The sequence below is a fragment of the Ailuropoda melanoleuca genome, chromosome X, assembly GCF_002007445.2.
Source record: "Ailuropoda melanoleuca isolate Jingjing chromosome X, ASM200744v2, whole genome shotgun sequence".
NCBI lineage: Eukaryota > Metazoa > Chordata > Mammalia > Carnivora > Ursidae > Ailuropoda > Ailuropoda melanoleuca.
Genome location: NC_048238.1, coordinates 58,235,679 through 58,248,773, shown reverse-complemented (window position 1 = coordinate 58,248,773; position 13,095 = coordinate 58,235,679). Strand labels below are relative to the sequence as shown.

General features: G+C 35.8%; 1 pseudogene; it reads right to left on the bottom strand.

Annotated features, from left to right (window-relative positions):
* Positions 1–10,290: 10,290 nt before the first annotated feature.
* On the bottom strand, positions 10,291–12,118 carry LOC105242013 (annotated as a pseudogene).
* Positions 12,119–13,095: the final 977 nt, after the last annotated feature.

Genomic DNA, 13,095 nt, shown 5'->3' with positions numbered 1-13,095 from the left:
TTTGCAATGTTTTACAGTCTAGAGCAACTTTGTGATTTTCTTAACCAGTGAGGCCTTAGAAGACAAGAATATATTTACCCTCATATATCATGGGATAGAGAAGACCTTCAGTAAAATTTCTGATTATACAGGTGATACAGATAATTTCATAAAACCACAAAATGTTAAGACTGTAAGGGTCCTTAGAAATCATAATCCAATAGCCTGAGTTTACACATGAAGATACTAAAGCCCTAAAGATAATTAGTTGGGTTTTCTAAGGATAAATAATAAAGCTGTTGTTTGTTATAATAGCAGTTCAGGAAGATTAATGTATTTGCCCAGGACAAGAAGTATTTTATCAAAGATAATTTGAGTGTAGATGACGTTTTAAAGGTTTTTTCTAAATTTTAGTTTGCTTTGCTGTGAAAGGGAGAGCAGTTAAAAAGAAAAGCCTTGGCCTAATTTGTTCAGATAAGCCTGTTTCTTACTACAGCAATTTAGATAACTGGAACAAATCTCAATTTTGCTTGGACTAGAAGAATAAATAAAATGAGGTTATCCTTCAATAACCTACTTAAATGACATTTTTCTTAACCTCATTGAAACTCATGCTTCTCTTTAATAAATAGACAAAGCAGTCTCATGTCCTTCTCTAATTTTATTTATTTATTTTATTATCATGTTCAATCAGCTAGCATATAGTACATCATTAGTTTTTGATGTAGTTTTCAATGATTCATTAATTGCATAAAGATTAAAAATAGATTAAATATTATGAATAAATACATAAATAAAAGGTATGATGATTTTAGAGTAAAATATATTTACCTCGAAAATTAAACATAGAATTATGTCTATAGATAATTAGCTTTTAGCATACATTATTTAGATGATAAAATCCAGTGTCCAGCTATTATCTGGCACTAGTTGGTACCCAAAAAATATTTGTTAACAAGTGGATGAATAATAAAATAATGACAGAAGAAACCAGATTAAGATGAACTGAGAAGTGGGAGGTAAAGATGTGGAGACAACATCATTAAGCTAAATTTGTCATTATTTTCTTCATATCCCCAGTGCCTAATACAAAGCATGCTACATGGTACCCAAGCAATATTTAGCTATTTAATTACCATAAGTATTAAAACAAGTAAATTTCCATAACTTTCTTATTCTAGCTAATGTTGAAGATACAGAATATTGTAGGTCAACTTAAACATCAATTCTATTGCTTTGTTTCATTTTCATAGAGAAAGAAGAAAAAACAGTTTTGCAAATGATTTATATTAAATATATTTTATTATTATAAATGCTTTTCTAAATATTTAATCTTCTCTAGTGGTTCTAATGATCCTTACTTCTCTAATTTCTCAAACCACTTCTCTTCCCTTACTTCTTCATAGCATACAACCAAAGTTGTCAGTTGATATAGAATAGAATGCTGTGTAACTGAGTTAAACTTATTTACTTTCATTTCTATTCATCCATTATATATATATCTATCTATCCATTCAATGTATATATCAATATATAATTAAGATATATTTGACATACAACATTATATAAGTTTAAGGTGTAACACATATTGATTTGATACATTTATATTGCGATATGATCATCCTTGTAGCATTAGGTAATACCTTTGTTACATCATACAATTACTGTTTCTTCTTGTGGTTAAGAACAATTAAGACTTAGTCTCTTAGCAAGGTTAATGTTTATAATACATTTTTGTTGTCTATAACCCCTTTATTGTGTATTAGGTCTCCAGGACTGATTTATCTACTAGTTGCAAGTATGTACCCTTAAACACCATCTCTCCTATTCCCCAACCCCAGTCTCTGATTCTACCATTTTACTATCTGACTTTGTGTGTTTGATTTTTGTCTTTTTTAGATTCTACATATAAAAGACACTATATAGCATTTGTATTTCTCTGTCTGACTTATTTCACTTAGTATTATGTCCTCAAGGTCCATCCATGTTGTTGCAAATGGCAGAATTTCTATTTTTCACAGCTGAATAGTATTACATTGGGTATACATACCACCTCTTCTTTATCAATTCAACCACTGATGGAGACAGGTTGTTTCCAGATCTCAGCTATTCTATATAATGGTACAATACACATGGGAGTGCATATGTCTCTTCAATCATGTGGTTTTATTTTCTTTGGGTGTAAATCCAGTAGTGTAATTCCTGGGTCATATGATAGTTCTGTATCTAATTTTTTGAGGAAGCTCCATACTGTCCTCTATAGTGGCTGAACCAGTTTACAATCTGACCAACTTTGCACAAATATTCCCTTTTCACTACTTCCTCACCAACATTTTTTATTTCTTGTCTTCTTGATGATTGTCATTTACAAGTGTGAGGTGGTAGCACATCCTGATTATAATTAGCACTTCCTTGATGATTAGCAGTGTTGAGCACCTTTTCATGTACCTGTTAGCCATTTGGATGTCTTCTTTCAAAAAATGTCTATTTAGTTCGTCTGCCAATTTTTTAAATCTGACTGTTTGGGGGTTTGTTGTTGTTATTATTGAGTTGTAAGTGTTCTTTATAAATTTTGGATATTAGCCCCTTATCTGATACATGATACAGTTTGCCAAAATTTTATCCCATTCTGTAGGTTGCTTTTTCATTTTGTTGATTGTTTCCTTTGCTTTGCAGGAGTTTTCTGTTTAATTTAGTCTTACTTGTTGATATTTTATTTTCTTGTTTGTATTTTTTTGGCATCATATCCAAAAAAGCACCCTTAAGAGCAATGTCAGGTTAGAAGAAGGATGGCGGAGGAGTAGGGGATTCTATTTCAACTGGTCCCCTGAATTTAGCTGGATATCTACCAAACCATCCAGAACACCCACAAAATCAGCTTGAGATGTAAGAATATATATCTGGCTCTCTATAAGCAGAAAAACACCACCTGTCTTGAGGTATGAAGCATGAAGCATGATTCTGTGGGCAGATATCAGAAGATAAACAGAAGGCGAGGGAAAGCTACCATAAGCTGGTGCTGGGAAGGTGAAATAACACTGGATTGCAAAAGCATACCCCGCTATAGACAGGGCACAGACTGGGAGCAGCAGGGAAAGGACTTTAGGTCTGGCAGGATCCAGGAGCTGTGGGTGTGCTTCTGCAAACTGGGAGTGACTTGTGGTTTTAGAAGCAAAAAGGGCAGAGACATGCCCAGCCCTGAGATCCACCTCTGGGTGTGTTGCTGTGGGGCCCACAACTGAGGAGGCTGTGGTTTTTAGCAGCACCGACAGAAACAGAGACTGTGTGTCCTGGAGAACTTAGTGAAGAGCAGACTGTGATGTTTCTGTTCTGAGACAGGTTTGGATGTGGTCACTTCTGCTCTGACTTTCAGAAGAGATATGGAAAGTTGCCAGGGAAAGCCACTAGAGAACAAAAGTCCAAAAAACCAATTTTCACTGAGCAACCCGTATCCCAATAGGGGGCAGGACAACTCTGCCCAAGCAGGGTTGCCTAAGTAACAGCAAGGCAGGCCCCTCCCCCAGAAGACAGACTGGAAGAACAAGAGGACAGCAACCCTAAGGTCTCTATAAAACAGGTGCATCTTGCTGGGGTCATGGTTAATACTTTGGACTTTGTTCATTCCCTCAACCAACCCTCAACAGAATGACTAAGAGGAGGAACCCCCAACAAAGAAAAGAATCAGAGACTGTGGCCTCAGCCACAGAACTAATGGCTATAGATATAAGCAAGATGTAAGAAATAGACATCAGAGTAACAATTATGAGGTCAATATCTAGGCTTGAGAAAAATATTAGCAACAATATTGAATCTCTAAGGTCAGAAATGAGATGTAATCAGGCCGAACCTAAAAATGCTATGAATGAAATGCAGTCTAAGCTGGATACTCTGACTGCCAGAGTAAATGAGGCAGAAGAATGAGTTAGTGAGCTAGCAGATAAGATGACAAAAAAGAAAGAAACGAAGGATGCCTGGGAAAACCAGACTAAAGTGCAAGAGATCAGACTGAGAGATTAATGACTTAATGAAATATTCCAATGTCAGAATTATTGGGATCCCAAAGCAGGTGGAGAGAAGGAGAGGACTAGAAGATATATTTGAACAAATTGTAGCTGAGAACTTCCCTAATCTGGGGAAGGAAACAAGCATTCATGTCCAAGAGGCAGAGAGGACCCCTCCTAAGATCAATGAGAATAGACTGATGCACAGACATATAATAGTACAATTCTCAAATCATAGATCCAAAGAAACAATCTTAAAAGTGGCTAGGGGGAAGAGATTTCTTATGTACAGAGGGAGGAACATCAGAATAACGTCAGACCAGTCCACAGAGAACTGGCATGCCAGAAAGGGCTGGAAAAATATATTCAGGGTACTAAATGAGAAGAACATGCAGCCAAGGATACTTAACCCCACAAGGCTGTTATTCAGAATGGATGGAGAAACAAGCAACTTCCAAGACTGGCAGAATCTGAAAGAATATGTGCCCACCAAGCCAGCCCTGCAAGAAATATTAAGGGGGGTTCTATCAAAGAAGAAAGACCCCAAGAGTAATATAGACCAGAAATTTAGAGACAATCTATAAAAACAAGGACTTCACAGGCAACATGATGGCAATAAAATTGTATCTTTCAATAATCACTCTCAATGCGAATGGCCTAGATACTCCCATGAAATGGCACAGGATTGCAGGCTGGATAAAAAGACATGACCCAAACATATGCTGTCTACAAGAGACTAATTTTGAACCTAGAGATACATCCAGACTGAAAGTGAGGGGATGGAGAACTATTTTTCATGTCAATGAACCTCAAAAGAAAGTGGGGATAGCAATTCTCATATAAGACAAATTAGATTTTAACCAAAAGACTGTAGTAAGAGATGCAAAATGACATTATATCATTTTTAAAGTGTCTATCCAACAGGAAGTTCTAACAACTGTAAATTTCTATGCCCTCAACATGGGAGTGGCCACCTACATAAGCCAACTGTTAACCAAAATAAAGAAACATATAAACAATAATACTTTAATAGTAGGAGAACTCAACACTCCACTCTCAGCAGTAGACAGATCATCTAAGCAGAAGATCAACAAAGAAACAAGAGCTTTGAATGACACACTGGACCAGATGGACTTCATAGATATATAAAGAGCATTCACCTTGAAACAACAGAATACTCTTTATTCTTGAGTGCACATGGAACTTTCTCCAGAATAGACCACATGCTGGGTCACCAATCAGGTCTCATCTGAAACCAAAAGATTGAGATTATTCCCTGCACATTTTCAGACCACAATGCTTTGAAACTGAAAATCAATCACAAGAAAAAATTTGGAAGGAATTCAAACACTTGGAAGCTAAAGACCAGCCTGCTTAGGAATGTTTGGGTCAACCAGAAAATTAAAGAAGAACTTAAACAACTCATGGAAACCAATGAGAATGAAAACACATCAGTACAAAACCAATGAGATATTGCAAAGGCAGTCCTAAGGCTGAAATACTTAGCCATACAAGCTTCACTGAAAGACAATAGAAAAAAAAAATCCCAAATTCATAAACTAGCCTTCACCTTAAAGGAACTGGTGAAAGAACAACAAATAAAATCCAAATTAAGCAGAAGAAGAGAAATAATAAAGGTTAGATCAGAGATTAATGAATTAGAAACCAGAAACACAGTAGAGCAGCAGATCAATGAAACAAGAAGCTGGTTCTTTGAAAAAAATTAATAAGATTGATAAACCACTGGCTAGACTTATCAAAAAGACAAGAAAAAGGACCCAAATTAATAAAATTATGAATGAAAGAGGAGAGATCATGACTAACACCAAGGTTATAGAAACAATTATTAGAAATTATTAAAGCAGCTATATGCCAATAAATTAAGCAACCTGGAAGAAATAGATGTCTTCCTGGAAACCTATAAACTATGAAGAGTGTACAGGAAGAAATTGACAATCTGAATAGACCAATAATCAGTAACGAAATTGAAGCAGTGATCAAAAACCTCCCAAAAAAGAAGAGTCCTGGTCCTGATGGATTCCCAGGGGAATTCTATGAAACATTTAAAGAAGAAATAATACCTATTCTCTTGAAGCTTCTCATTAAAGAAGAAATAATACCTATTCTCTTGAAGTCCTGATCCTGATGGATTCCCAGGGGGAATTCTACGAAACATTTAAAGAAGAAATAATACCTATTCTCTTGAAGGTATTCTCTTAAATACCTATTTCTCTTTCAAAAAATAGAAACAGAAGGAAAACTTTCAAACTCATTCTATGAGGCCAGTATTACCTTGATCCTAAAACCAGGCAAAGACCTCATCAAAAAGGAGATACAGATCAATATCTCTGATGAATATGGATGCCAAAATTCTCAACAAGATCCTAGCCAATGGGATCCAACACTTCATTAAAAGGATTATCCACTAAAACCAGGTGGGATTTATTCCTGGGATGCAGCGGTGATTCAACATTTGCAAATCAATCAATGTGATAGAACACACTAAAAAGAAAAGAGACAAGAACCATATGATCCTCTCAATTGATGCAGAAAAAGCATTTGACAAAATATAGCATTCTTTCCTGATTAAAACTCTTCAGAGTGTAGGGATAGAGGGAACATTTCTCAATTTCATAAAAACCATCTATGAAAAGCCCACAGCGAATATCATTCTCAATGGGGGAAAGCTGAGAGTTTTTCCCTTAAGATCAGGAACACGACAAGGATGCCCACTCTTGCCACTATTGTTCAACATAGTACTAGAAGTCTTAGCATCAGCAATCAGACAACAAAAAGAAATAAAAGGCATCCAAATTGGCAAAGAAGAAGTCAAACTCTCTCTCTTCTCAGATGACATGATACTTTATGCGGAAAACCCAAAAGACTCCACACCCAAATTACTAGAACTCATACAGCAATTCAGTAATGTGGCAAGATGCAAAATCAATGTACAGAAATCAGTTGCTTTTCTGTACACTAACAGTGAAAAAGTAGAAAGAGAAATTAGGGTATTGATTCCATTTACAATAGCACCAAAACCCATAAGATATCTTAGAATAAACTTAACCAAAGAGGTAAAAGATCTATACTCCAGAAACTACAAACCACTTATGAAGGAAATTGAAGAAGACACAAAAAGATGGAAAAGCATTGCATGCTCATGGATTGGAAGAAGAAACATTGTTAAAATGTCTATGCTGCCCAGAGCAATCTATACTTTCAGTGCTACCCAATCAAAATAACAATGGAATTTTTCAAAGAGCTGGAACAAACAATCCTAAAATGTTTATGGAACCAGAAAAGACCCTGAATCACCAAGGAAATGTTGAAAAAGAACAAAGCTGGGGGCATCACGTTGCCTGATTTCAAGCTATATTATAAAGTCATGATCACCAAGACAGCATGTAACTGGCACAAAACAGACACATAGATCAATGAAACAGAATAGAGAGCCTACATATGGACCCTCAACCTTATGGTCAACTAATCTTCTACAAAGCAGTAAAAAATATCCAATGGAAAAAAGACAGCCTATTCAGTAAGTGGTGCTAAGAAAATTGGACAGCTATGTATAGAAGAATGAAACTCGACCATTCTCTTACACCATACACAAAGATAACCTCTAAATGGATGAAAGACCTCTATGTGAGACAGTAATCCATCAATATCTTAGAAGAGAACATAGACAGTAGCCTCTTTGACATTGGCCACAGCAACTTCTTTCAAGAAATGTCCCCAAGGGCAAGGAAAACAGAAGCAAAAATGAACTTTTGGGACCTTCATCAAGATAAAAATCTTCTGCCAACAAAGGAAACAGTCAACAAAACAAAGAAATATTACCAAATGACATATTAGGTAAAGGGCTGGTATCCAAGATCTATCAAGAACTTCTCAAACTCAACACCCAAAAACAACAATCCGGTTAAAAAAATGGGTGGTAGCCATGAACAAACACTTCCCCAAAGAAGACATACAAATGGCTAACAGGCACATGAAAAAAAAATGTTCAACATCATTAGCCATCAGGGAAATTCAAATCAAAACCACATTGAGATATCACCTTACACCAGTTAGGATGGCAAAAATTAATAAGGCAGGACGTAACAAATGTTGCAGAGGATGTGGAGAAAGGGGAATCCTCTTACACTGTTGATGGGAATGCAAGTTGGTACAGCCACTTTGGAAAAGTGTGGAAGTTCCTCAAGACATTAAAAATAGAGCTACCATATGACCCAGCAATTTTACTCCTGGGCATTTGCCCCAAAGATACAGATGTATTGAAAAGAAGGGGTTCATGCACCCCAATGTTCATAGTAGTAATGTCCACAATATTCAAACTGTGGAAGGAGCAGAGATGCCATTCAACAGATGAATGGATAAAGAAGATGCGGTCCATAAAGACAAAGGACGATTACTCAGCCATCAGAAACGATGAATACCCTCTATTTGCATTGCATGGATGGAACTTTAGGGGATTATGCTAAGTGAAATAAGTCAAGCAGAGACAGACAGTTATCATGTGGTTTCACTTATATGTGGAATATAGGGAATGGTATGGAGGGCATCAGGAGAAGGAAGGGAAAACTGAAGGGGGGAAATCAGAGGGAGAGAGGAACCATAAGAGACTATGGAGTCCAGGAAGCAAACTGAGGATTTCAGAGGGGAGGGGGCTGGGGGGATGGGTTAGCCTGGTGTTGGGTATTAAGGAGGGCACATATTGCAATGAGCACTGGGTGTTATACACAAACAATGAAGCATGGAACTCTACATCAAAAAGTAATGAAGTAGTCAATGGTAACTAACATAACATAAAAAAAATTAAAAAGAAAGAAAGAAAGAAGAAAGAAAGAGAAAGAAAGAAAGAAAAGAAAGAAAGAAGAAAGAAAGAAAGAAAGAAAAAGAAAGAAAGAAAGAATTGGGTTGTCTGTTAAAAAAAAAAGGCCAATGTCAAGGAGTTTTTTCCCTATATTTTCTTTTAGGAGTTTTACAGTTTAAGGTGTTATGTTAGGCCTTTGATATTTTTAGAGTTCATTTTTGTGAGTGGTATAAGATAAAGGCCCATTTTTCTGCATGTGGTTATCCAGTTTTTCCAACACCATTTTTAAAAGACTTCCCTACTGGCTCTTCATGAGCCCTAATCAAATATTAGTTGACAATATGTTCAAAGGTGTAATTCTAGGATCTTCCATTCCATTGGTTTATGAGTCTTTTTTTTTTTTGCATTACCGTTACTATTTTAATTCCTATAGCTTTCTAATATAGTTTGAAATCTGGAAGTGTGATACCCCCAGCTTTGTCTTCTTTCTTATGATTGCCTTAGCTATTCAAGGTCTTTTATGGTTCCAAACACATTTTAGGATTTTTTTTCTAGTTCTTTGAACAATGCCATTGGATTTTGATAGGGATTGCATTGAATCTATAGATAGCTTTGGGTGGTATGAACATTTTGACAATATTAGGTCTTCCAATCCATGGAAACAGGATGTCCTTCCATCTGTGTCTTTGATTTCATTCAGCAATTCTTCTACTTTTCATCATACAAATCCATTATTTCCTTGGATAAATTTATTCTTAGGTATTTTATTGTTTTTGATGCTATTGTGAATGGGATATTTTTCTTTCTTTCTTTTTCAAATGTCTCGTTGTTGTATAGAAAAAAATCTGATTTTTGTGTATTGATTTTATATCTTGTGACTTTATGGAATCCATTGTTTAGATCCAACAGTGTTTTAGTCGAGTGTATGGGATTTTCAATGTACAAGATCATATCATCAGCAAATGGTGATAGTTTTACTTCTTCCTTTCAGATTTGAATGCCTTTTATTTATTTGCCTTGCCTGTTGCTCTGGCTAGTATTTCCAGTGCTGTGTTAAGAATGGAGAGAGTAGGCATTCTTGTCTTGTTCTTAATCTTAGAAGACAAGAGTAATTTTTTTCCATTAATATAGTGTCAACTGTGGGTTTGACATATGTGGTCTTTATTATTTTGAGATATATTCTTTCTATACCCATCTTTTGAGAGTTTTTATCATTAAAATGCATTTTGTCAAATGCTTTTTCTGCATTTCTTGAGATAGTCATATGATTGTACCTTCTGTGGACTCTGGGAGGCAAACTGAGGGCTTCAGATGGGAGGAGGGTGGGGGAGTGGGATAGGCTGGTGATGGGTTTTAAGGAGGGCACGTATTGCATGGTGCACTGGGTGTTATACACAAGTAATGAATCATGGAATTTTACATCAAAAACTAGGGATGTACGTATGGTGACTAACATAATAAAAATATTTTAAAAAATGAAGAGTATCACATCTATTTATTTGAGTATTTTATTTGGGGGGGTAAACTAATTTTTTATTGGAAACAAATATGCAACTCAAAATGGATTTGTGGCAAATTGTGCCATAAGCAGATTTTCTTTAAGTAGCTAAACAAAGTTTAAAAAGTAAATAATAAAAGAAAATGTTTCTGGTATAGGGCCAGTAGTACAAAAAAATAGCGTACAAGTACCTGGATAATATACCCATTTTGCAGTAGTGCAACTTCTAAGTACATATTATGGACTATCCACAGTCCATGCAGAGTTACAACTCCACACTTCAACAACAACATGCTGACAGTTCCTAAAGGAAACTATTTTTAAAAAGGCATAACCCAGATGTTCCCTCATTTGACCAACTCCATCTAAGTTTAGATGTGCAGAAGAGTTTAGATACATCCAGAGTAAGCCACAGACAACATATTACTTGATCAATTTTCTAAAATAAGGTTTCAGGACAATGACAGTAAGATTAGGGAAGAAAACATGGAGGAATGAAGTCCTAATTATTATACATGCATATTTTTTGACAGTAGGGGAAACCTTCTACAGATAAGTTACAAACAAAGAAAAGGAAAATAAATAATTTTGTACAAGAAATTTAATACATTCTGTACAATGTCTTCATTTTGCTGTCATCATTCATACAAACTCTTCATAGTTTACTTTAACATCACCATCAATATCTGCTTCCCTGATCATTTCATCAACCTCTTCATCTATTAACGTCTCTCCCAGGTTTGTCATCATATGGCAAAGCTCTGCTGCACTAATAAAGCCATTGTTATCCTTATCAAACACACAGAATGCTTCTCTAGCTTCTTCTTTACTGTGTCTTTCATTTTTATTGCCATCATTGTCAGAAATTCCAGGGAGTCAATTGTGCCATTGCCATCAACACTTACTTCATTAAGCATGTGCTATAACTCTGTTTCTGTGGAATTCTGCCCAAGAGACCTCATTACAGTTCTCAATTCCTTTGTTGTTTTTGTTCCACCACAATTTTTGTCAAATGATGAAAAAGCTTCTTTGAATTCTGCAATCTGTTCTTCAGTCAGTTGGTCAGCCAAGCTGCAAGTGCTACTGGTCTCTGAGAAATGACTACAGAACCATGAGAAGTGACTACAGAACCATGGAGCTTGATTGTTCCAAACGGATTCATATTTGGTATTTGAGTATTTTAAATCATTCTTGCATCCCGGGGATAAATCTTACTTGGTCATGGTATCTAATTCTTTTGATTAGTTCTTAAATTGAGTTTGCTAATATTATGTTGAGAATTTTTGCTTCTTTGTTTATCATGGATATTGGTCTATAGTTTTGTTGTTGTTGTTGTGTTGTTGTTGTTGTTGTTGTTGTTGTTGTTGTTGTTTCCTGTAGTGCCCTTATCAGGCTTTCATATTAGGGGAATGTTGGCTCCGTAGAATGAGTTTGGCATTCTCCTCCTCTAAAATTTTTGGAAGAGTTTGAGAAGAATTAGTATTAATTCTTCCCTAAATTGTTGGTGAAATTCATCTGTAAGCCATCTGGTCCTGGTGGTGTCTGTGTTTGGAAGTCTTTTTTTATGATTGAAGTATAATTGACATACAATGTAATATCAGTTTTAGGTGTTCAACATACTGATCTGACAATTCTATAAATTACACAATGTTTACACCGTGATTAAGTGTAGTTACCATCTGTCACCATACAATGCTATTACAATATTACTGATTATACTCCCTATGCTATACTTCTGATCCTGATGGCTTATTTATTTTATGTTTAGAAATTTGTACCTCTTAATCCCCTTCACCTATTTCACTTAACCCCCACCTCCCTCCCCTCCGCCAACCACCAGTTTATTCTCTGTATTTATGAGTCTGTTTCTGTTTTGTTTGTTCTTCATTTGTTTTGTTTTTAAGATTCCACATATAAGTGAAGTCATATGGTATCTGTCTTTCATTGACTTATTTTGCTTAGTGTAATATTCTCTGGGTTCAACAATGTTGTGGCAAAATGGCAAGATCTCATTTTTTATGGCTGAGTAATGTTCTATTGTGTGTGTACACACACACACACACACACACACACATATCAGATCTTCTTTATCCATTGTAAGATTGCTGTCAACACTGACTCCATCATCTTTGGCCCTTCATCTTGTTTATGCCCATGTGATGACCTCCCTCAAGGCTGTGTGTTTGAGGCACCTTGGAAGTTAACATACACCCTACCTGGAATGTGACAAGGTTTCTTCTGATCTTCCCTATAGTGATGCACAGAAGGCAACACTTTAGATAACCAGTAGACATGACTGGTGCATAGAAGGTGCCACTTTATATTATCCTTTGACCTCACCAGAATGTCCCCTTCTGTATAAAAGCTGTGGATTAAGGTCTGGACTTGGGCAGAAAGTAGCTGCTTTTCTGCCTGAATTATCTGTTTGCCCCATTCACCTATCAGTAAGTAACCCTGAATAAAATTCTGTAAACAGTATGGAGTGACTTGCATTGTTTTTTTGGTCTGGAGGATATTTTGCTTTCCATCCTTTACCTTCTAACATCCATTCATCTATCAGTGGACATTTAGGTTCTTTCTATATCTTGTTTATCATTAAGTAATGTTGCAGTAAATATCAAGGTGCATATATTTTTTTCAAATTAGTCTTTCTGTTTTCTTTGGGTAAATTTACTGGGTAAATACCCAGTAGTGGAATGACTAGGTCATTTGATATTTCTATTTTTAATTTCTTGAGGAATGTCTGTACAGTTTTCCACAGTGTTTGCACCAATTTTCATTCCCCCCAGCAGTGCACAGAA